Raw genomic sequence first — 22,566 nt, 5'->3', positions numbered from 1 at the left:
TTTATTGAATAGAGAAATGCAAGAGGCGCCAGGAATTTTTCAGAATCTGTGTTCTTGCCCTACTTCCAGTATGATACAATCTACTATTGCAGGAAGAGGAATGTGTCCGTAGTGCAACAGAACCGTTGACTCTCACCACGAAGCCACCGGTTCGATTCTCGCCCGCTAATGTGTTTTCGATTTTCGAATTAATATCCATGTTTATTAGACTTTTAAGGGAGATTGAGTGTGTGCCCCGGGTATAACACACCATCATATCACCCGTATGTATGCTCGTTTAAATTCCTCATTCATAAAAAAATATCAATTACTTTTTTGAGACATTAGTTCATAAATAAAACTCTTAAAACATCTGGTGTGTGTATATTGTACGGATGCAGTTATTTTCGTTGGTAATTGTCTTTAATAAAACCGGCATTAGTCGGGAAGCGAGCCGCGAGCGTTCACAAGAACTGGGGCATTGCTTTCAGTGCAGTTGCAACACTGACACGCCGCCCGCGAGATGCTAAACACCCACTCCGGTGTGTTTCTGTGCGGCTCCTACTGGCAACACTTGTGGCTTGACTGTTTGTAGGAGATTGATAGACAGACTGCACGGAATTGTAGAGTTTAGAAGATACGTTTCATATGATAAAATCGGAATCGCAAAATATTTATTTATTTACGGTGTGTGTGGATTGATGCATCTATTGTGCTCAGTAACTCTTTGTTTTTACGTATTTTTTTATATTTTCTTACTCGTGTAAGTTGAGTATTTGACGTTTGAGTATTTTTGTTGCTGTTCATAATATTGTAATTGAAATGATTTGTAAAAAAATTAAGCTGTAAATGTTGATTTAAAAGAGTGGCAATGAGTTTCTAGCCACTTCTTCTTTTCATTTAAACTCAACCATTTCCGAAGTGGACCGACTTCGGGTTTTGAACACAGTTTTGTTAGTCTTAGGCATAGGTTCTCAACGTGGGCGATAACGCCCCCTTGTGGGCGTTTGAGACTTTCGGGGGGGCAGTAGAAGACCCAGAGAAAATTAGGGGCTGAGATGGCGCAGATGGGGCGAGGGTAGATCAAAAAATATAGTCTAAAAAGGCAAAAAAATATACGAAAATACTCTAGAAAAAAAACATATTCTCAAAGTGGGCGGTGAGCAAAATAATTTTGAGAAACTATGGTCTTAAGGGAACACCCCTAAGTATGTCATTAATTTTAAATTTTGAGTTAATTTACTGAGGTTTTAACTCGGTTTGATACAAACCTTTATTTTATGAGAGATGCAGATATATAAATTAACCATATCATACGTTTATTCGATATTGGCAACGCCCTTGTGATCCTCTGGAGAGAAGACTAGATAGAGTATGGGCCGCGGTGATCACATACCATCAAGTGACCCCTATTATGTATGCTCGGTTGTCTTTCAATGAACTACATAATAATAATAATAATAATAATAATAAATCTTTATTTGTTGCAAAGAAAAAATACAATTTTGCTTAAAATTACCCTCGACCCCCAAACTAGGACAGCCCGTGACATGGGGGTCAGTCTCTTCCCAGTTGTGCATAATCTTAATATACCTATATAAATCCAGTGTCCTGATGTTTGTTTCCAGTGAACTCCTAAACTAATTAACATATTTTAATGGGGATAATTTCTTGGAGTGCAGTTTAAGCCAACTTGAGAGATGGGATAGTTTTTAGTTCGATTTGGGAACTATAATTATTTTTTTTTCTATTATTTCGACAATTTCTATGAAAGAATTTCGTGACGCACGGTTTGACAGTTCTGCTGTGAAACAATTGCATTATAACAACAGGAAGCTAGTTGATGTTATGAAATATTATTGACAAAATTATAAAAATTATATTAGTATTTTATTTAAATATATGTACAGAATGTCTGTCGGGTCAGCTAGTAATTTATATTCTCTGAATCTCGGAAACGGCTCCAACGATTTTCATAAAATTTAGTATACAGGGGATTTCGGGGGCGATAACGATCTAGCTAGGTTTGAATTAAAAAAAAATATCCGTGTTTTAATGAGAAACAGCTACAATAACATTAGAATACAAAGGTAAATTTCGCCACTATATACATGACTATAATAGCTTTAATAGACTTTGGGTGATCCGGAAAGCGGAAGACTTCGGTTCGAATCCAGATGTCCTATTAGGTTTTTTTGTTCAAGTTTTGTACATTCTTAAAAATCCGAGCAAGGCGCGGTAGTCTGGATATTTAATATTTATATACGATAATACAATGACGCCGATGTAGTGCCGCCCGCGCCACCTACTAAGAGTGGGTCGCGATTAACCGAAGTCGTAATAACATATTATAAGATCTATACCGCCGCGCACGACGCCTCTATAACATCAATTAACTTTCTAATTCATTATAATAGACAAAAGGCCGGCAACGCCCCTGTGATTCCTCTGATGTAGCAGGAACGTGTGGCCCGTATCTACGCTGGTTTGGCCTTGTCGTCCACAAAAAATTTATTTTTTTCCCACCTCGATGAAAAGCTCGCTTTTAGTCCCTGGTACGAGGGAGAAAAATGAAAGATTCTCTTCCGGCAAGACGACTCTTGTCCCTCGCACCACGGACAAAAAGCGAACTTGTCATCCAGGTGGGAAAAAAAATCGTATACGCACCACGTGAGATAAGTAGGACATTGCCACTCGCGATTGTCACCCTCAACTTCGGCTCGGGTGTCAATATTCTGCGGGTGAGAATGACCTACTTTTTTCCCTAGGTGCGTAATATACTATTTAGATATAGATGGGTGGCGACCGTCGCAAGAAAGAAGGATTGACAGTTAGTCGGGATATAGCGAAGGCATTTATATGGATATATATGGATCGAGACTGCCACGAGGCGTTTTTTTTCCGATTCTTTCTTTTTGAACGCGAGCAATTGACGGGGTCCTAAAGTCAAAATCAAGTCAAAGTCAAATAAACTTGATTAAATTAGGCTTAAACTAAGCGCTTTTGTATCGTCATTACAAATATTTCTTTTAAATTACTGAATTTTCCATATTATTATGTTCGGAAAAAGTGGATCTCGGGAGAAGAACGTACAAGATATCCAAATGTTTTGAGTTTTCTTGAGTGTTAATTCCGCTAATATATGTCTTCAAAGAATTCGACACGTATTTCGAATCTACACGAGGCATTCTCAGCAGATGTTGATTCGCCAAACTCTGGCACGAGACTGCTTCTTTGAATCTTTCACATCATATTTAGATTAGTTTTAATATGAGTTAGATACTATATTTATGATAAATCATGAAGAATCTTGAAACTAGAGTATTCAGACAAAGATACAAACGTGCAGTTCATCCTTTTAATATCAGTAGGTTTAGATGCTTGGAAATGCTCGCTAACCCTTAATGTACGCCCTACAGCGTAGGGCTTTTGTTTTGTTGGCCACTTGCAGTATTACGGTCGAGTTGCGCCCTATTTCTTATGAAAGCTTACTTCAACGAGTGGCTGTGGTGTACTTTATCTATCGAGCGTGTGTTTTCTTTGCTCGTTTTCAAAGCGCCGGATATTTAGATTTCGGGATCATTGCAAAAATCCCAGTGCAATTAGGATTGAAATTGAAAATATTCTCATTGGCTTATAGAGGATTACCCCATACTCGCGATTTTACACATGACTGAGAACGTGGTGCCGATAAAAAATTTTGTTTTTTTTTTTTGACATTTAGAGACTAGACAAGCAGGACGTTCAGATGATGGTAATTGATGCGCCCTGTGCATTATAATGCAGTGCCGCTTAGTATTCTTGAAAGACCCAAAAATTCTGAGCGGCACTACAATTGCGCTCGTCACCTTGAGACATAAGATGTTAAGTCTCATTTGCCCAGTAATTTCACTAGCAACATCTCTAAACTACTGTTAAATGAAGATATCGCAACTTTTTTAGTTTCAAAGGAATAAAACTTAGAAGACTCAATTGAATTTATCTTTTAAGAAGTTTTTTTGTGATGCACGCTCAACTGAAAACCTCTGTCATAATATATTTATATTATATACAAGTAGTTACTAAAGGTTTTATCTCAATAAAATCTATATTATATATAAGAGATTTCCATGTGTATAGTCACTCATCACGATATCTCTAGAACCATATGGCGTAGAGACTTCAAATTTGGTAGGAATATTCCTTTCGCCGAGTAGAGATCAGCTAAGGACGGCAGCTACGGATTTAAAGAAATTCCATCCGCAAGAGTTTTTTTTTATAATAGAACAACGTCTGTCGGGTCCGCTAGTGTTTAATATTAGAATAATCATGAGAGTTGTCATACTGAAACATGCAGGGCAAGCCTGTCAGCCATTAAGTTGGCATAGCGACATCCCATTCTGCACGGACGCACGCCATTAAAGGAAGTAGGATTTGACTAATAGCGTCTTTATTCCTATTGGTCAGAAACGTAATCTAACCTAGAATGTTGATAATTCGCGATGTACCAATGATAAGCTGGATTTACGCGAAAATTTATATTAATTCCAACCAACCGGTCTGTGCAATCGTCGTAAGACTTGTCCAATGATCCGATTTGTATTGTTTTTTTTTTTTCTATCCTCTTAATATTAAGAAATAATTGAAATTCTACTTTTTAAGTCACATATAATCATTTATACATAATATTTTTAACTAGCACTGACGTGCGTAGATTTAACTCTTTGTTAGCATATATTATTAGAAACCCGTCTTTCTGATGCTAGCTATAAGTTTTAAAGAGCTCTACCGTCTTGAGTATATACGTATAACTATTACATTGAGGTATAAGTATTTTCTATGTGTAAACTTTTATGTAAATAAATAAATAAAATATTCTTGTACTGCTAAAGTTAGCTATGACTTTGTTATCGTGCTTCTCCGGAATGCATATTATTATCATTGATTCAGCGCTCGCGGCGTCGAGCGACGCTTGTCAATTACTCAGATAGTTTCTGATAAACTGTGAACTTGTCACTTGACATTGTATGCATTTTTGCTGTTTGTGGGCTGTGTGTTGCCTATTGTATCATCTAAATCATAGGTTCTCAATGTGGGCGATAACGCACCCTTGTGGGCGTTTGAGACTTACGGGGGGGCAGTAGAAGACCCAGAGAAAATTAGGGGGCATTGAGATGGCGCAGATGGGGCGTGGGTAGATTGAAAAATATAGTCTAAAAAGGCAAAAAACTACACGAAAGTACTCTAGAAAAAAACATATTCTCAAAGTGGGCGGTGAACAAAATAAGGTTGAGAAACTATGATCTAAATACTAGATTCCGACCGCCATTTGGTCTGCGGGGATTTGGGTTATATCGTGCTCCCTTGAATCTACAGTATTTTATATTATAGGTATATACTTACAGGAATACTTTGGCACATTTACCTGTAACAGCGGAGAATCGCAGGAACGTTATCGGCTATTTAGGCAGATGTACGCGCTTTTTTAAAGATACCAATGTCATATCGTCCTGGTAACATCGCGCAATCCATGTCCAAGAAGGACCTTTGGAACGTATCCCATGATAAATACGCTAGAAGACCAATTGATCTAGCTGTTCACAGAGCCCTAAATGTCCGATGGTTCCAGCTGATACTGGGGTGTGCCAGATCAGAGATGTCAGCAATACTCCATGTGTGGCCGGACCTGCGCTTTGTAGAGCGCTAGAATGTAAGCCGGCTTGAAATATTACCTTCTTTCTGACATAATATAATGTTTCTCCGAAACCAATCTGGCTTTGGCTTCCAGATGAACGCGGAATTGGCATTCGCTCTAGTTTTCAAGTCCCAGCATTCCGATACTAGGCGAAGCATAAAGGGAAGTATTGTCATAAATGAGGTGTTTTAGTAGTTCAGAAAGAAAGAAAGAAAAAATTTTATTCATGAAGATATAGTACAATAAAACAAACAAAATCGAGAAATATTATTTTCTACACGTCACAAAGTGGTCCCAACTCAGCATATTTACTGGTTTGAAAACCAGCGCTGGTCTTCCTTTGGGCCATTTGGTGACGTCGCCTTAAAGATAATTATATAGTAACTAATGCGTAGACTGAGTAAACAAGATAATGTATTAGCTTGTCAATTTCTGAAGTTTCTAAAGTTCTGACTGACAAGTTGACAATCTGTCAAATGTCATTCTGAGTTCGAGACATTAAAGTAATAATAAGTGATCACAGATCAGTTCACAATTTTACAATTTACATTATTTATTCGTTATTGTTTGTTTTTGAGTGAAACAAAAAAGAAATATTAACTAATTAAAAGTAATCAGCTATATATAAGTAAAAACGACTAAAGTACGTAGTAAAGTAGTTGTTAACACGCAATCTTTAGTTTTCTGGGGGTTCAATGACCAAGGTTCAATTTACCCTATTCCGCAACCTTCTCTAGATTGTACTCGAAAGAAGGCACAAGTTTCATCGGGTACTGGCCGACGATTTCCCAAGAGATCGTCTTCCATGCAGACAAGGCATGACGTTGCTCGAGTACATAGGATCTCCAGTAATGTTAACTGCTTAACAATTGTGCAATAAGGCGTGGTGGCAAACACTACCCCAGACGAAATCTGCCCGTATAATAAGTTGTTCACCATCTGGATGTGTGGCAATCCTCCCCTCCACAGTTCGGTTTTCGAGGAACTTTCTTCCACGTACAACAAAGCTGTGGAATGAGCTTCCTTGTGCGGTGTTTCCGGGACGATACGACATGGGTAAGTTACCCAAAACACGCGTCATTAAAGGCCGGCAACGCTTCTGTGATTCCTCTGGTGTTGCAAGAGTATGTTTATCCTCCTTTTCCTAAAAAAAAAGTTATACCGAACGTACACGGGACAACAGCTACACACCATACGTTTAAAATACTGCCTGTTTAGTATATGTTATGTTAGCATTAATTCGGCCCCTCCACCCAACCTAATTATTTTCCCACACGGCTCGAACATGTGTTGTATAATGTTGTCGCGGTTTTTTAATGCTTTCATTGTGTGATCTAAATTCTTTTATAATTAAATGATGTATGGCGCGACGGAGCCAATTTGGTGTACAATCGTTTTTTCTTGTTTATAAAATAATTTGTTGCATCTTAAATATGGTATATTTTGTTTTATTGATTCCGATCAACGTGTCTTTTGGGCATAGTGTATATCCTGAGGTATCGTGAGTTGGCTTCGGGGCCAACGTGTTTATTCCAACACTCATGCTCAAAAGCCCTTGCCCATCCGATTCCCGTAACGAAAAGGTAACAGCTCGGATCCGGCTCATGGAGAGCATCTTGAACTACCAGCTCTTAGCATGATCGAGGATTTCACGCATTCGCATGCTGGTGCACGAGGTCGTATCGGTTTCTGAAAACAGCAGCCGGTAATTGATTCCACATGTGGCTGTGCGAGGCAACAAGTTCCTCGCAAAACGCGCGGTTGTAGAATGCTAGGCGTCAACATGATGTGAGAGGAATTTCGCATTTTGACATAATGTGCGTCGATGGAATTCGGCTGCAGGAGGTCTATTACCAAAATCGAAAGCCGAAGTTTCGCTCCGAAATCAATAATAAATCCTACAACCAAAGTACTTCGGATCCGAATAGTGCGAACGGATATCGTTTCGGAACCATAGACATAACCATAAAAAGTGAAGTCGCAGTTACGATAATAGTAATGTCAAACAACGAAAAAGGAAATGTCAAGTGAATTTCTATTCTATTCTTTATATTGTGGCTTTTATGGAAAGGTCACCACAACTGAGCCAATGTCAGGATGAGGTAGGCTACCAAGTAATGTAAAGGTGTTGTGGAGCATTCCAGTTTTAATGGTTATGATCAGTGTTTATATACAACAGTTTTATTATTTTATATTAAATCTGAAACAAAGTGAATTTGGGAATAAGGTAAACGAAAGACAAAATGTCCAATCGCGAACTTCGTATCGACATTCGGATCTGAAACACTTTCGTAGTAGGAAAATGTACGATCCGTCAACCGAAATTTCGTATTTGGTAATAATAGGGCTCCTGTTATCAACCCGAACAATGAGTTGTCATGTGAGCACTTCCCCGTGATATATGCGGTAGGAGATGCAGTGAAAACCCACATCTATACGCCACGTAAAATAATCAAGTCTATCGGAGATGACTTGATCGTTGCTGTTTCGAGCCGCTCTTCGTTGTATGCGGTCAAATGGAAGAAACTTGTACTGGGGAGCGCTCGCCCATAGGTGAGAACAGTTCTCTTTGTGAGATCAAATTTGGTTTGAAATCATGTGCAGATAGTGAGACTGGCTACAAAATAGTGATATATATCTTGTACCTTGGTACGAAGACCGTCTCACAATAGAGCGATTTTTCACTAACATAATATACATTTCAATTTAAAGTAAATGTCCTTCTACACGAGAAATCTCCGCAAGAGTTTACTTTCCATCGTTTGGCAAGTCAATAGCTCCGGAAGATGCGGCGTGTAGTTAACTAGACAAGACCTTTTAAATCTCAATGGATTTACGCAAATAACAACTAATTCTATTAAGTTTACGTTTTGGTTGTTTCAACAATACCCGTTGCGAGAGTCCGCGGCGCATTTGTCCACCTTTTATAGACATTATTCAAATTGTATTAAATGGCATACACCGGCCGTCTGCCTTGTAAAAAAAACCGTAACACAGTCAACAAAGATCGCGTCGGTCTGTCGGAGAGGCCTCTTGTATTATTAATGCGGAACCTCACATTGTGGCTAACTTGATGGTAACAGAGTAGAATAAATATAAAATGAAATAGTACATTGGTTGGTTGAGGTAACAAATAACAAAAAGCTGTTTCCAGTCTTTTTGTCAGACTAAAAATATTTTAATAATATTGCAGCCGGCCAGTGCGGTTCGTCCAAATATTTAATAGGCAGACAGAAGAACACCGTACAGTGAAAGATTTACATGGAAAAGAAAAAAACTTATTTGGAAATTAAAGGGATGATTTTCTGGCAAAAGTTTCTAAGAGGCTGGCAATACTCGTGTTATTCGTCTGGTGCTACAAGAGAATGTGGGCGGCGGTGATCACTAAAAATCCAGCGAATTAAGATCGGGTGTGGATGACGGCTAGTCTTCAATTCGACTCTTTACCAGTGGGAGGCTCCTTTGCACAGGAAGCCGGCTAGATTATGGGTACCACAACGGCGCCTATTTCTGCCGTGATGTGTAAACATTACTGTGTTTCGGTCTCAAGGGCGCCGTAGCTAGTGAAATTACTCGGCAAATGAGACTTAACATCTTATGTCTCAAGGTGACGAGCGCAATCGTATTGCCGCTCAGAATTTTGGGGTTTTTTAAGAATCCTGAGCGGCACTGCATTGGGTAGGGCGTATGAATTACTATTCGCTCAACGTCCTGCTCGTCCCGTCCCTTATTTTCACAAAAAAACTTTGATGAAACGGTCGTTCCGAACCACGATTATTCTTGTGTTGTTATGAGGCGAGAATATGAAAAGAATGTACATTCAAATTAGAATGACAGGTACCAAATTCAATAACCTAAGAAGATGGGCGGTGGTGATCACTTTAGACAGAGCTTTATGCTCCTCTGTTGATGCCTGAGATAGAAAAAGAGGGTTTTTTCGATACGGAACCGTAGATGTATCACTTTTACTCGTACTTTTTAATATAGCTTAAGCGCCATCTCCACGAGCGTGGGATATAATAATCATCGTGACACTTTGATCAAATATGTACAAGATTTGCCATGATTAAACCACAGCCGACGAACTACTCTTTTAAATAATATGTTAAATATGTATCCTACTTTTTGGACACAAATAAATCGGAGATTCTTATTTTTGGTGATATACAATGCAATTAGTCAGAATATTATCGTTTAATATTTCTTTTATATTCGCGGTCAAATATTCATTAGAATGGACTCTTGTTCGTAGATTATTTTAGATAGCTTTGTCAGTTGTACTTGATGGATAGGTTTAATTTGTATCAGTAGATGTTTATAGTATGTAGTAATTAATAATTATAACTATGTCATCTATATATAATTAAGAACACTTAGAACCGCGACTTTTGTATAGGACTGTGTATCTATTATTTCTACATAGTCAAATTGACCGTGGCTATAGTCAATAGTAATAGATTTAGATTAAATTAGCGTATAGTGTATGTATGTACGTGATTGATTTTTATTTGTCTGTTGTTGTCGGTGTGCGTTAGCTAGTGGTTTAGTATTCAAAACACTAACCCTCTTATTCATAATGGTCCGCTTTAAACAGCCGCTAAGGAGTGTTTTTTCTCATTCTGACTTAGGTCAATAGAAGAAGACAGAGTGCGAATTAGCAATGCTTTAAGTTAGCAGACTATTATGAATAAGGGGGTAAGGAGCTAATGCCAAATGTATGTGATTGTCTAGGACTTGGTTTCATTGTATCAAAATTGGTTACAGTTAGTAACATTTTATTCGCTTACTTTTCTATCTTGTTGTATCTCCGTTAGAGATATTCCTCTCTCTCGCAGTCTTTTTCTAGTATTATTTTATTATAAGCCTATGGTGCTTATATATATAGCGATGTTATCAGGCGATACGACGAGTGGCTATATGCGATCTTAACGAAGCAAGCGCGCTAATGAAGTTTTTAACAAAACAAATGTATAGCAGATCTCGACCCGGCGGCGCTTCCGTAGCGAGGCTGACGGATAATCTTCGTCTCGTGGAAATTACACGATGATGATAGGGCGGACTCGTCGCGACGCATTCGCTCGTGGAGGTAGCGCCTAAACAGAGGTTTGTCGTAAATCTATGAATGGATCGACAACATAGCATTACACGGTACGTCCGGTACTAAAACATTTTAACGCTGCGTTTTATAACCTCACATACATATTATTATAATTAATATACTGGCGTTTCGGAATAAATGTCAAGTTGGTTAAGTTTAAACTTTAAAAATGAGTAGTTGTAAAACTAGGTTGCGAGGATGTAAGAAATCCATTCGCTACAAGTGATCACTTCATCTATGGAAATGCGTGATGTTCTGCTTTCGTACAAAAAAATAAAAAAATTGAGATAAGTAATATCACTCACACTCATTTAAATCGATAGTGTTTTTTTACCGACGTTTTAAAAATAAGAGTATATTATGTATTCAAAATAACGGACTTCAAACATGCATAATAATATATTAAATATACTTAAGAATATATATATACGTACTATTTATTACAAGGTAAATAATGTTCTTAATATATATTAATTCAGTGTCCTGATGTTTGTTTCCAGTGAACTCCTAAGCTAATGAACAGATTTTAACTGGGATTACTTCATGGAGTGCAGTTTAGTCCAACTTGAGAGATAGGATAGTTTTTATTTCGATTTGGGTCCCATAATTATTTTTATTTCCAGTATTTGTTTTGTATGGACATAATATTATCTATGAGATTGATTTTGACTTTATAAATTCTTTATTTAATTTAATCTTTATTCTTATTAAACGATTTTCTTAATGACACCTCGGACTGGGAATAAAGCGAACACCCTCAGGCTCTTTAATTATAAATGTTTATTGTACGATATCACATTGTAATCCATATTTTATATTAAAAGAAAAGCCCGCTGAGTTTCTTGTGCCCATTCTTCTCAGGTCTGAGGCAGTCTCTTTTGAATGGGTGGTAGTTTTTGACGTTCAATAACTGAGTGAATAAAAATATTTGAATTTGAATTCATAATTAAAATATATCAAACTTAGGTTAAACACTAATGTACAATATCTTAAATGCTTAAGTAACTTACAGGCTAACCCTCTTATTCGTCTGGTAACTTAAAGCATTGCTAATTCTCACTCTGTCTTTTTCTATTGACCTAAGTCAGAATGAGAAAAACCCTCTGTAGCAGCTGTTTTAAGTTAGCGGACCATTATGAATAAGGGGGTAAGTATTTACAGGCGCCTATGAACATTTACATTCAGAACATACTGTTACATTTTAAACATAAATACTTCATTTAATTAAACATACTAGGTTGGTGTATTCGTTTGTTGGAGGGTAGTTGAACAGTTGGTAGGTTTGACAGTTCTGCTGTGAAACAATTTCATTATAACAACACAGAGGGTATTTTACGAAATAATTCTGGATATTATTATTTATCGTATTTAACAATGTCTTTCGGGTCAGCTAGTACTTACTATAAAACAAGACAAGCTAATTTTAACAAATTTTGAAGTTGGTAGTATTATTACAATTATATATAATATATATATATATATATATATATATATATATTGAATTTCGTAATATTTCTGTTTAACTTGGCCCCAACTTCAGAATGATGTAGATATTTATATTTTATTTACCTCGTTTTAAAGTGTATTTTGCATGTCCGTATTCGGTATTTTATTATAAGCATTTTTTTTCCATTGCACAGCTTATTTACGTGTTGATGATTAGTTATTATGTGAACCTCTGAGTCGGAATCTGGGTCATATAGTATTCTTAATATGATAGCAACGCTCTCAATAAATATATAACATCAGCGAATATTACGACGAGGCCGTAGATATTGTGCGATGTATATCGAGTTCATGTTGCTGATTATCGGAAAGTTTTTGTTTCAATATTCTTTTCGTAGAAATAGTATATTACGCACCTAGGGAGAAAAGTAGGTCATTCTCACCCGCCGCGTAAAGGCAAAGTCATATTTATCTCACGTGGTGCTTATATGATATTTTTTCCCCACCTGGATCAAAAGTTCGCTTTTAGTTCCTGGTCCGAGGGAGAAAAGTCGTCTTGCCGGGAGAGAATCGGCCTCTTTTCTCCCTCGTACCAGTTACTAAAAGACAGCTTTTCGTAGAGGTGGTAAAAAAATGTATATTCTATAGGAGTGGATCCCTTCTTTAGCGTTCCGCCCGCGTGATCGTCGTGTTCTGGGAGGTATATTTTAATATGAAAATGTATTTAATTAGGCTTAATTTGCGGAAATCGCGGAAAGCGGAAATCGTGTTATTAGTAATACAAAAGATAGTATTTTCTTTGATTAACATCGCGGTAACAAAAGGATTAAAACGCCAATTCGCCAAAAACCATCTGCCTATAGCAAACACCACCTCCAAGGGCAATAAATGGCGCTTAACTTCATAATGACAACTATGACAAATACCATATTTTATTCATTTCATCTGCAGTCATCTGAAAACGAGATCTGGAAAGTTCTTGAAACGTCCGTCGGGTTAGCTAAAATAGAAATGCAACTTTTACGCAAAAATCTTATGTAAAAACACAGTTACAATTACATGCGTTTTAATAGTTTGAAAGTGTTTTTTTTAATACTAAAGATATTCTTGTGTAACTTTAGCCAAACGTGCGTTGTGTAGGTACCTATATGTATATTCGATCGTGTCAGCTAATAAAATTTGAAAAACACGTTAGAGCATCAGCACGGAATGCCGGAGGTGGTGGGTTCGACTCCCGCATCGTTCATAAAATTTTTTCAAATTTTATTTCTGTATAAATCCTAGAATTGAGGGTCGTCACTTTAAAAACATAACATATCGTATCAGCTAAGCAAATTCAATACGCCTAAATAGATTTTTAATTCAAATAATATCCAAATTTTCAAAACAAAGAAAATAGTCTTGTGTGTTATTTATCTATAAGCAGTAATATTTAAGCATTATTGTCTTTCGGTCTGAAGGGCGCCGTAGCTAGTGAAATTACTGGGCAAAAGTGCCGTTCAGAATTTTTGGGTTTTTCAAGAATCCTGAGCGGAATTGCATTGTTATGGGCAGGGCGTATTAATTACCATTCGCTCAGCGTCCTGCTCGTCTCGTCCCTTACTGTCATAAAAAAATCTATGTAGAAGAAAACTCTTCTCTAGAATGTTGCGTCATCAGTGAGTAACATCGGTTATATTTAAGTATTACATTAAAAAAAAATACAAAAGCAACGAGAATTTCAATAATGAAGGGCAGATATTAAAAGTTTCCTAACTCTTTATTTAATACGGGGAAGGTACTGCGAGATGTATATGTATATATAACCCATATAGCCAAATGGTTAGTGACCCTGACTTCTAAGCTAGAGGTCCCGGGCTCGAATCCCGGTAGGTGCAATCATTTTAAATATGATGAATATGGATGTTTGTTTCCGAGTCATATATCTTATATCTTTAAACGAGCAATTCTTGTATATAGATATATATATAATCTGAATCTCGGAAACGGCTCCAACGATTTTCATAAAATTAAGTATGCAGGGGATTTCGGGGGTGATAAATCGATCTAGCTAAGTTTCAATTTAAAAAAAATGGTTTTATCCATGTTTGAATGAGAAACAGCTACAATAACTAATGTTTATTTTTGCGAAATTTACCTTTGTATTCTAATGAATACAAAGGTAAATTTCGCCACTATATACAAGACTATTATAGCTCAGATGGGACATTGGGTGATTCCGAAAGCAGAAGACCCCGGTTCGAATCCAGATGTCCTATTAGTTTTTTTGTTCAAGTTTTGTACATTCTTAAAAATTCGAGCAAGGCTCGGTCGTCCGGATATTGTATGTTTAAGTAAGTATATTGTATTAAATATATTGTTGTCTTGTACCGACATGCAATGCCTAGCTTGGGGCAAGATAATTTGTGTAAAAGTGTGTCAATATTATTATTATACTAGCTGTGCTACCCGTGACGTCGTCTTCGTGGATGCCTTAAAACAGCTAAGATATTATGCCTTCGGGATTCGAGACGCTCGACCACACATTTATCATTCTAGTACTTTTTACATGTTTTTATTATTAGCTTCACCTGTATGTACGTTTGTTTGTAAGCGACTCATTTGGGCGCGATTTTGACCCACTTTTAACCTCCAGATTTCGTTCAAATCTTTTTTAATTTATCGAGGGCTGATGACAATACATTTAAATTAGAATTTTTCAATTGGCAAAATGAGATTTTTGTTTATTATTACTAAATTCTATATCAATGTATCTTAGATAAAATTCTTTTTGATTTACCAACCTAATTATTCGCGTATTACCGTAGTAGGCTGCAAAAAATGACCGACGCAATACTAGTTATAATGTCTTAAAGTCAAGAGAATTCTTGTTATGTATTGTCGTGCTAAAATAGATTAGCAAACGGTGATAATTGGCCACACGAACATTGGTCTCCTTCGTAATAATAATTATAATAGTTGGTCAAATAAATAACATATTATATTAAATAATTTCGACGTGCCTAGCATCGGTTCCGTGGTGTAGTGGTTATCACATCTGCTTTACACGCAGAAGGCCGCCAGTTCGATCCTGGCCGGAATCATATTTTTTTTTCTCATTCTAAATGCCCTTTTCATATTTTAATTCATTATATTACACTTTTTTTGGAAATTTTTGGATTATTCCTATATTTGCTTTTAATATTCTTGTTATAATATTTGATATCTCGGATGATGCAAGTCAATGTGTACTGCGGCTATAACTAAACATCATGACCGTCTTCCATAAAAAACAGAGGTACCTTCTTTAGGTAAATTTATAATTAAGTTATTCGATATTCAATGAAACTGGAAGTGGAAAAAAGATTTCAAAGTAAAAGGGTCCACTATGAAAACCTTTGGAATTGGAAAAAAATAAAGTGAATATGATTGGCGGAGATTATGTCGACTGCCGGAACTTGACCTGTTGTTAATACTTTTAAATTTAATGTGGAGAATAGGGTGCCATTAAAACCGGTCGATAGTTATTAAAAATAATTTCCTAGACGTCATCAACGAGTTCAACGAGCCATTGCGCTTATTTTAATTAGCATTTATAGCAAGAATTAATCCCAAAAAGTATCCAGACGTTTGCAGAGTGCTGGATTTTGTGTAAGTATTATTGTAAGTAGTAAAGTTAGTATTATATTTGCACGAGAGCTGCTGCCGACAAACTACTTACGTAGTTTGGCAGACTGTACTCATGAAATTTGTAAAGGCTACTGCAATAAATGAATAAAAAAAAAACGTTTGCAGAGTGCTGGATTTTGAGTAACTCTTGAGCTTAACAGCTCTGTGGAAGAACATTACCGAACATGTTAAGCTTTCCGAATAAATCTCAATTGCTAGTAATATTTTAATGAACACCGCCATAGTGTGCGCAGGTGTTCGTAGGTCGACTGTACAACAAAATAGGGTTGCTACGCGTACAATTTGCAAGCGTGGATTGAGAAAATTTGAACATTCGTCTTGGATTTATTTTATAGAAACAGTTTTAAAATTTAACACAAAATATAATTTGTATACTATATTATAATTTTTGAGGGTTATATTGGGTTAACATAATATGATAGAATAAAAATTCCTCAATAGAAAAAAATCACACAGTTACGTGTAATTTTCGTCGACTATCCATTTTATTTTATAATTGTCTATAATATTGAGTCAAAAATTATATAAATAACTTGCTTTTACCCGCGACTTCGTGTGCAATAGTTACTTTGGGCAGATTTTTTTATTTTTTTAATATACTCACTTTGTAAATAATACACAATAAAGTACTGGTCAATACATTTTTATAAGCTACTAACTATAGAACTTTCATCCCCCTTTTTCATCCCCACACATGTCTTAATTTTAATTTTTACAAAGTCGCTCATACTGATATCATATTAGTAAATTTAAAAAAAAATACGCGGTAAAACTGAACTAATACCTTCTTTATCTTAGCTTAGTTATATACAGCTCCCATAAAGACTTTATGGTGCATTCGTTTAAGTAGGTACTTGATATTTTATTTTTGATCACAAAATTTGAGTTAGTTATGAGTAATCTTACAGTGAAAATTTCATAAATATCTATCTAGGTGCCATTACAAGCAGGCACTTTATTTTATTTAAGTTTAAGAGTAGATTATGAGTGACCATTGCGAATTTGCAGCAACACTTACAGTGCTATTTTGATCAACTAATATATTACAGTTCTAAAATGGCTACGAATTCTAAGAACCATTAAATACAAAACGCAAATAACAGAAGTCTAAATCTACGGCTCAGCGTTGGATGATAAACAAAAAGACGAAACTCGCAGCCTTTGTATATAATTCCTATCTAATAGGACTCTCCACATATTCTATTGAAAATTGCGGGGAATAGTCCCCAGTTTATACCACCAAAAGATTTTCACTACATGCTATCACGTTAAATATATGATGTTTCGCCCATATTGCTTGATGTCGACTGGCAACTGCGAGTTTCTCAAGACATGCCTTGCCTCGGATAATGTGCAGAAGACTCATAACCAAGGAATATGCAAATTTTGGTGCTGTTAGATTTCTTCCTAAGATTTTTTTATTGTTTAAACACCTTAAGCTGCTATTGTTATGTTTTGAAGCTGACTAGTAGTTTGGAGTAGTCGCTATTAATACGTGCGGATTGAGCGTTCTGACGACAGTTCACTGATATCACATAAGTTAACAGTGATACAAGGGTTGCCCCAAGGATCGTTTTTGGGCCCATTTTGTATATCTTGTACCCTGTCAGATTATTAATCAGATTCATAACAGCAATCCGCTAATTGCAGAAAGCATCTTGAAAGTTAATGTTTCATTAAATATATATTTTTAATGAAAATAAGGGAAGAGACTAGCTGCACGTTCAGCTGATGGTAATTGATCCGACCTGCCTGTTACAAAGCAGGATGCCGGCTAGTTTATGGGTACTACAACGACGCCTATTTCTCAGTGAAGCAATAATGTGTAAACATTATTGTGTTTCGGTCTGAAGGGCGCCGTAGCTAGTGAAATTACTGACGCTTTTCAATAATCCTGAGCGGCACTGCATTGTAATGGGCTGGGTGTATCAATTACCATCAGCTGAACGTCCTGCTCGTCTCGTCCCTTATTTTCATAAAACAAAGTCGTAGGTACGCTACTAATCACATTTGTGTTGTGTTATAATCTGTTGGTCCCAGTGGGAGATCAGCGCAGGTTGAGGTAGGAATCAGCATCATGCTGAATTGTGACCAATTTGGTTTCGTAATTTAAAAACCGACTTTTTAATGCGATGATATAGTAATAATTAAAGATTAAAAAAGAATACTTAGCCTTTTTGTCCTCTAGATATACATAACTCAAAAGTGTGTATGTTTACTGAAAATTTTTTGCAAATATACATAATATATAACTAGCTGACCCGGCAAACGTTGTTTTGCCATATAAATTGTATTGATCTTTTGCTTGCTAGTTGATAAGAGATGGCGCTAGTTGTAGTCATTAGTAATAATCACACTTCTGTTATCTTTTGTATAATTCACACTATAGTTTTATAAATTATAGCCTATTTGTTCTTCTGGTGTGTAAGCTATATTATTGTAAAGTTTCATCAAAATCTATTCAGTAGATTTTGCGTTAAAGAAGTTCAAACATACATCCATCCATACAAACTTTCACATTTATAATATTAGTAGGATGTACATAGAATGCACACATGAATTTATAACCTCCTTTTTTTTAAATGGTTATAAAAGTATATTAAATATTCACGCGTGACATCCCTGGAAGGTCAACAGACTCGTTTTGCATATTTCGATCATATTAGGAAATGCGGATGTGACCCACTATGGAGTAAGTAAGGATATTGGACCTTCGAATATCTTAATAAGCTTATGTTTATTTATAACTTAACTGATTGTTTTAATCCTTACTTGACGCTTATAAAATAACGGTCTTACAAATTTAATATAAATCACTACATATTATAAAACATAGTCCTCCGCCGCGTCTGTCCGTCTGTCTGTCTGTCTGTCTGTTAGCGATTAACTCAAAACTACTGCACCGATTTTCATTCTGTTGTCACCAATGGATAGCGTGATTTTCGAGGAAGGTTTTAGTATATAAATTGTTTAGTTTTTGTATACATTTTTCTATGCATTAACGATTTTGTTTCTTGTCGGAAAAAAATAAGCGGTCTGGAAGCTTTCAATGAAAACACTGTCTAAGCCCTTTGAGATATATAACAAAATAATGTATGGTGGAATTGTGTATCTCATATACCGATTGATGGCGATGTTTAGGCCTTTGTCCAGCAGCGGGTGTCTTTCGGCTGATATGATGATGATGATGAGATTAAGTTGTAAATGTGGGAGGGACCTTTAATATCGGTCCAGTCATTTCAGAGATTGATCACCCGGGACAAACTCATATATGATTGGTTATCTATACAATATATTATATAGAAAATAACTGTTTTAATATAATAATTTACAGAGTTATTGGTAAAACGAAGCCGGAATTCTTCTTTTAATTCTGCCAACTCAACAATATAACGCACAATCATTTATCTTAATAACATTACAAAATGTGCTTCAAACGTATCCGCGACATTAGAGATCAAATTTGCTTGCACTTTTCCTTAAACACCCACGTGAGTGAAGTTGAGCAAAGGCGACCGACATCCACACGGGAAACTGGAACTTGTGCGCGCTATGGTAATTGCGTAGACAAATTGAACGTGCAGCAAAGATTTTAATCCATGGCTGGTATCGTAGAACAAGTAATTTTTTTTTTTTTTTTATAAGTATACATTGTTCAAAGTAAACAATTTGCGCATAGGGCGGATGACCAGTCGTACGAGCCTTATTTAAGGTTAAAATAAATGTATTTACACACTAAGTCGCGTGTAACGCAATTTATGAATATATAGATGTCAATCTTGTTAACACTTTTCAGCAAGATCTTAAACTCTCCATAAAGAAAGAATCATTCTAAAATGTGGCTTAATTTGTCGTGCGATCGTAAAAGCAATTGTGAGAACGCTCGCGAGTGTGCAAGCGATATTAGCCTCTATGAACAATGCGGAGCTTCGGAACAATTGAGAGATTAATTAGGAAAGTGTGGGCGCAATGAGGTGCTTTTGTCGTGCACTCGTGTAGAATTATAGTGTCTCATCTTACTTGAATATATAAAACTTATAAAGTCGTCGTTATATATTTCATTTAATTTATTGAATCTATCGTATTAAGTTCGGTTAAAGTGGTGCCCGTGTAAAGAACATTCCAGATACTTACTCGCCACTATTTTTAATTAGTAATTTACGATTATTATAGAAAATTTATTGAAGTAGGCGTTACTTTGCGGAAATCCATAATTATACAAATGATTTGAGTTTTCTTTAGTGTTAATTCCGCCAATATTTGTTTTTAAACAATTTGACACGTGTTTCGTGGAATTAGCGGGAAGTTGCAAAGCCGGCTTTTAGGGCAGTTTTCCCATTTTTTTTTCTCTATAATAACTTTAAACAATTCTACACGTGTTTCGCTTCTACACGAGGCATCCTCAGGACATGTTGTCTCGCCAAAATCTGGCACGAGACTATAGTATAGTAGTAGTGGGTAGTCGCTAATTCCATACCTAAACCCTTCAAACGACTTATTACGACTTAGAGCTCTTCGAGTTCGAAAATATAATTGGTGTTGTTTTGAGTGAACTGTTGTATGTATATATTTTAATATGCTCTTCGAGCTCAAATGTCTGGTAATTTTTTTATTATTTTCAAACGGCATTTACTTTCGAATGAAAGAACCGATTTTCACATTTTTTGCCACATAATGAATCTTTTAGTTTCAATAACTGATTGAACACGGAATTTCGAACAAATTCCGAAAAAATACTTCTTTCACACTTCTTCTTCGGTTTTCTTTCGTCAACGGTAACTCACGAACGAATCAACTGATAATGACGATCGAAGTGGTTTTTTATTTAGGTGCTGATTAGTTTGTTAGTTGGAATTGATCAGTTAAGCAGTTTACAAGTTATTCCAAAAAAACCAAATTTGTAAAATAATTTTTTAGTACTTTTTTTTAGATTTTTTAAAATCTATCAGTTTGAATCGGCATTCCTAATTGAAATATTCAAAATCTATGTTTGGTCAAGCCCTTTAGAATGGCGCCAACCGCGATGAAATCGGTCGAGCCATTCTAAAGTTATACGAGGTTTACATACATCCATACATAAATACACAAATATACATACAGACGTACGGACACCATCGTCGGAATAGTCAGGGAAGTTTCCTATGACCTTACAACGTCGAGATCTGATGAAAACTCGATTTACGATAAACCAATAACTTCCCGAATTTCCAATTTTCTTGCCGGGATGTAAAAAATGTCGAGCTAGCTCCATAATTGATACTTATTTTGGAATAAAATTTATGTAATTGTTCAGGAAATATCATTTTCTACACACTAGATCAGCATTCGCCATACAACTGAGCTCGATTGCTCGAGTGCCTCTGTATAAAACCAAATTGTATTTTCGGTTTGCCTTATGAATACTCATATGCAGAGCCGTGCATTTCATATAGGCAATTGGGCAATGCCTACCTTAATTAGAACCTTAATTAATATTATACCACTAGTATTAAAGTTCACTTAGTTTCGTATCTATAATCAAACTTTTATTGAACACCCACCTAGTAAGTTTTACATTATGCCTAGTAAAAACCATTGCCTCGCGAGGTAACGTTAACCTCTTCGCGGTATGCGTGCAATATCTAAATTTCTAATTATTTTTCTTTTATTTTTTTTTATATATTGACATAATTTTACACAAATTATCTTGCTCCAAACTAGGCATATCCTGTACTATGGGTACAAGACAACGATATATTTAACCGACTTCAAAAAGGAGGAGGTTATCAATTCGATCGGTGTTTTTTTTATGTATTTACACCGTTTACTCTGAGATTTATGATCCGATTTACATAATTATTCTTTGGTTTGATGTGAAATAGATGCCATTTGGTCCCATAAATTTTACATAGTTTGGCCCAGTAGTTTTCATTTTATGAACATTTATATGAAAATTTTCGTCTACCTGGATGACATAATTGTTTTCTGGGTACGGCTTTTTTTGGAGTTTTCATTCAGGTTGATTATATATTATTATTAACTGACACTAAAACGTAAAAAATAAAAAAACTACGTTTAAAAAAACCGACTTCAAAAACTGAAAAGTATCAAAATAACTAAAAATTTAATTTAAAACACCTCTTATGCAAACCTTTACCTTTAATATTAATAAAATACTATTATTTGTATGTGCTGCATATTGATAGCTTTGAAGTTGGTGCCAAGCCAAATGTAATAAAGGTACCTCGCCACGCGTGACTTTGAGCGGGATAGCTTCGTCTAGAACAAAACAACCCAAGCTGACAGACACGCGAGGCCAGACAACCTAAATAATTACAGTAAGTAAGCTGTTTATAATATATTTAATAAGTTTTATTTTGTTAAGGGCTTGGCACTGACTTAAAACCTATCAATAGGTATTTGCATAAGAGGTGTATTAAATTAAATTTTTAGTTATTTTGATACTTTTCAGTTTTTGAAGTCGGTTTTTTTAAACGTAGTTTTTTTTTATTAATACAGTATACTTACTTAAACATACATATAAACATCCATGACTCGGAAACAAACATCGATATTTATCATATAAATGATTGCACCTACCGGGATTCGAACTCGGGGACCTCTAGCTTAATAGTCAGGGTAACTAACCATTCGGCTATATGGGTTATATTAGGTACCTACTTACCTAGAACGACACAAACTAAAAGTTTGACAAAATGGT

The 22,566-nt window shown here is 35.8% G+C and overlaps 1 protein-coding gene and 1 non-coding gene across 2 annotated transcripts in view; both read left to right on the top strand.

Moving 5' to 3' along the window:
• LOC126974684 (uncharacterized) overlaps window positions 1-22,566 on the top strand; it is a 78,888-nt gene that overhangs the window by 19,648 nt on the left and 36,674 nt on the right. The window lies entirely within an intron of this gene.
• Window positions 15,208-15,280, top strand: Trnav-uac (transfer RNA valine (anticodon UAC)). Its single transcript has one exon. It is a non-coding gene; the product is annotated as a tRNA-Val (tRNA).

The sequence above is a fragment of the Leptidea sinapis genome, chromosome 33 (assembly GCF_905404315.1).
Source record: "Leptidea sinapis chromosome 33, ilLepSina1.1, whole genome shotgun sequence".
Taxonomy (NCBI): Eukaryota; Metazoa; Arthropoda; class Insecta; order Lepidoptera; family Pieridae; genus Leptidea; species Leptidea sinapis.
Note: the sequence above shows the minus strand (reverse complement) of the source record. Positions and strands in the feature narration are given on the sequence as shown.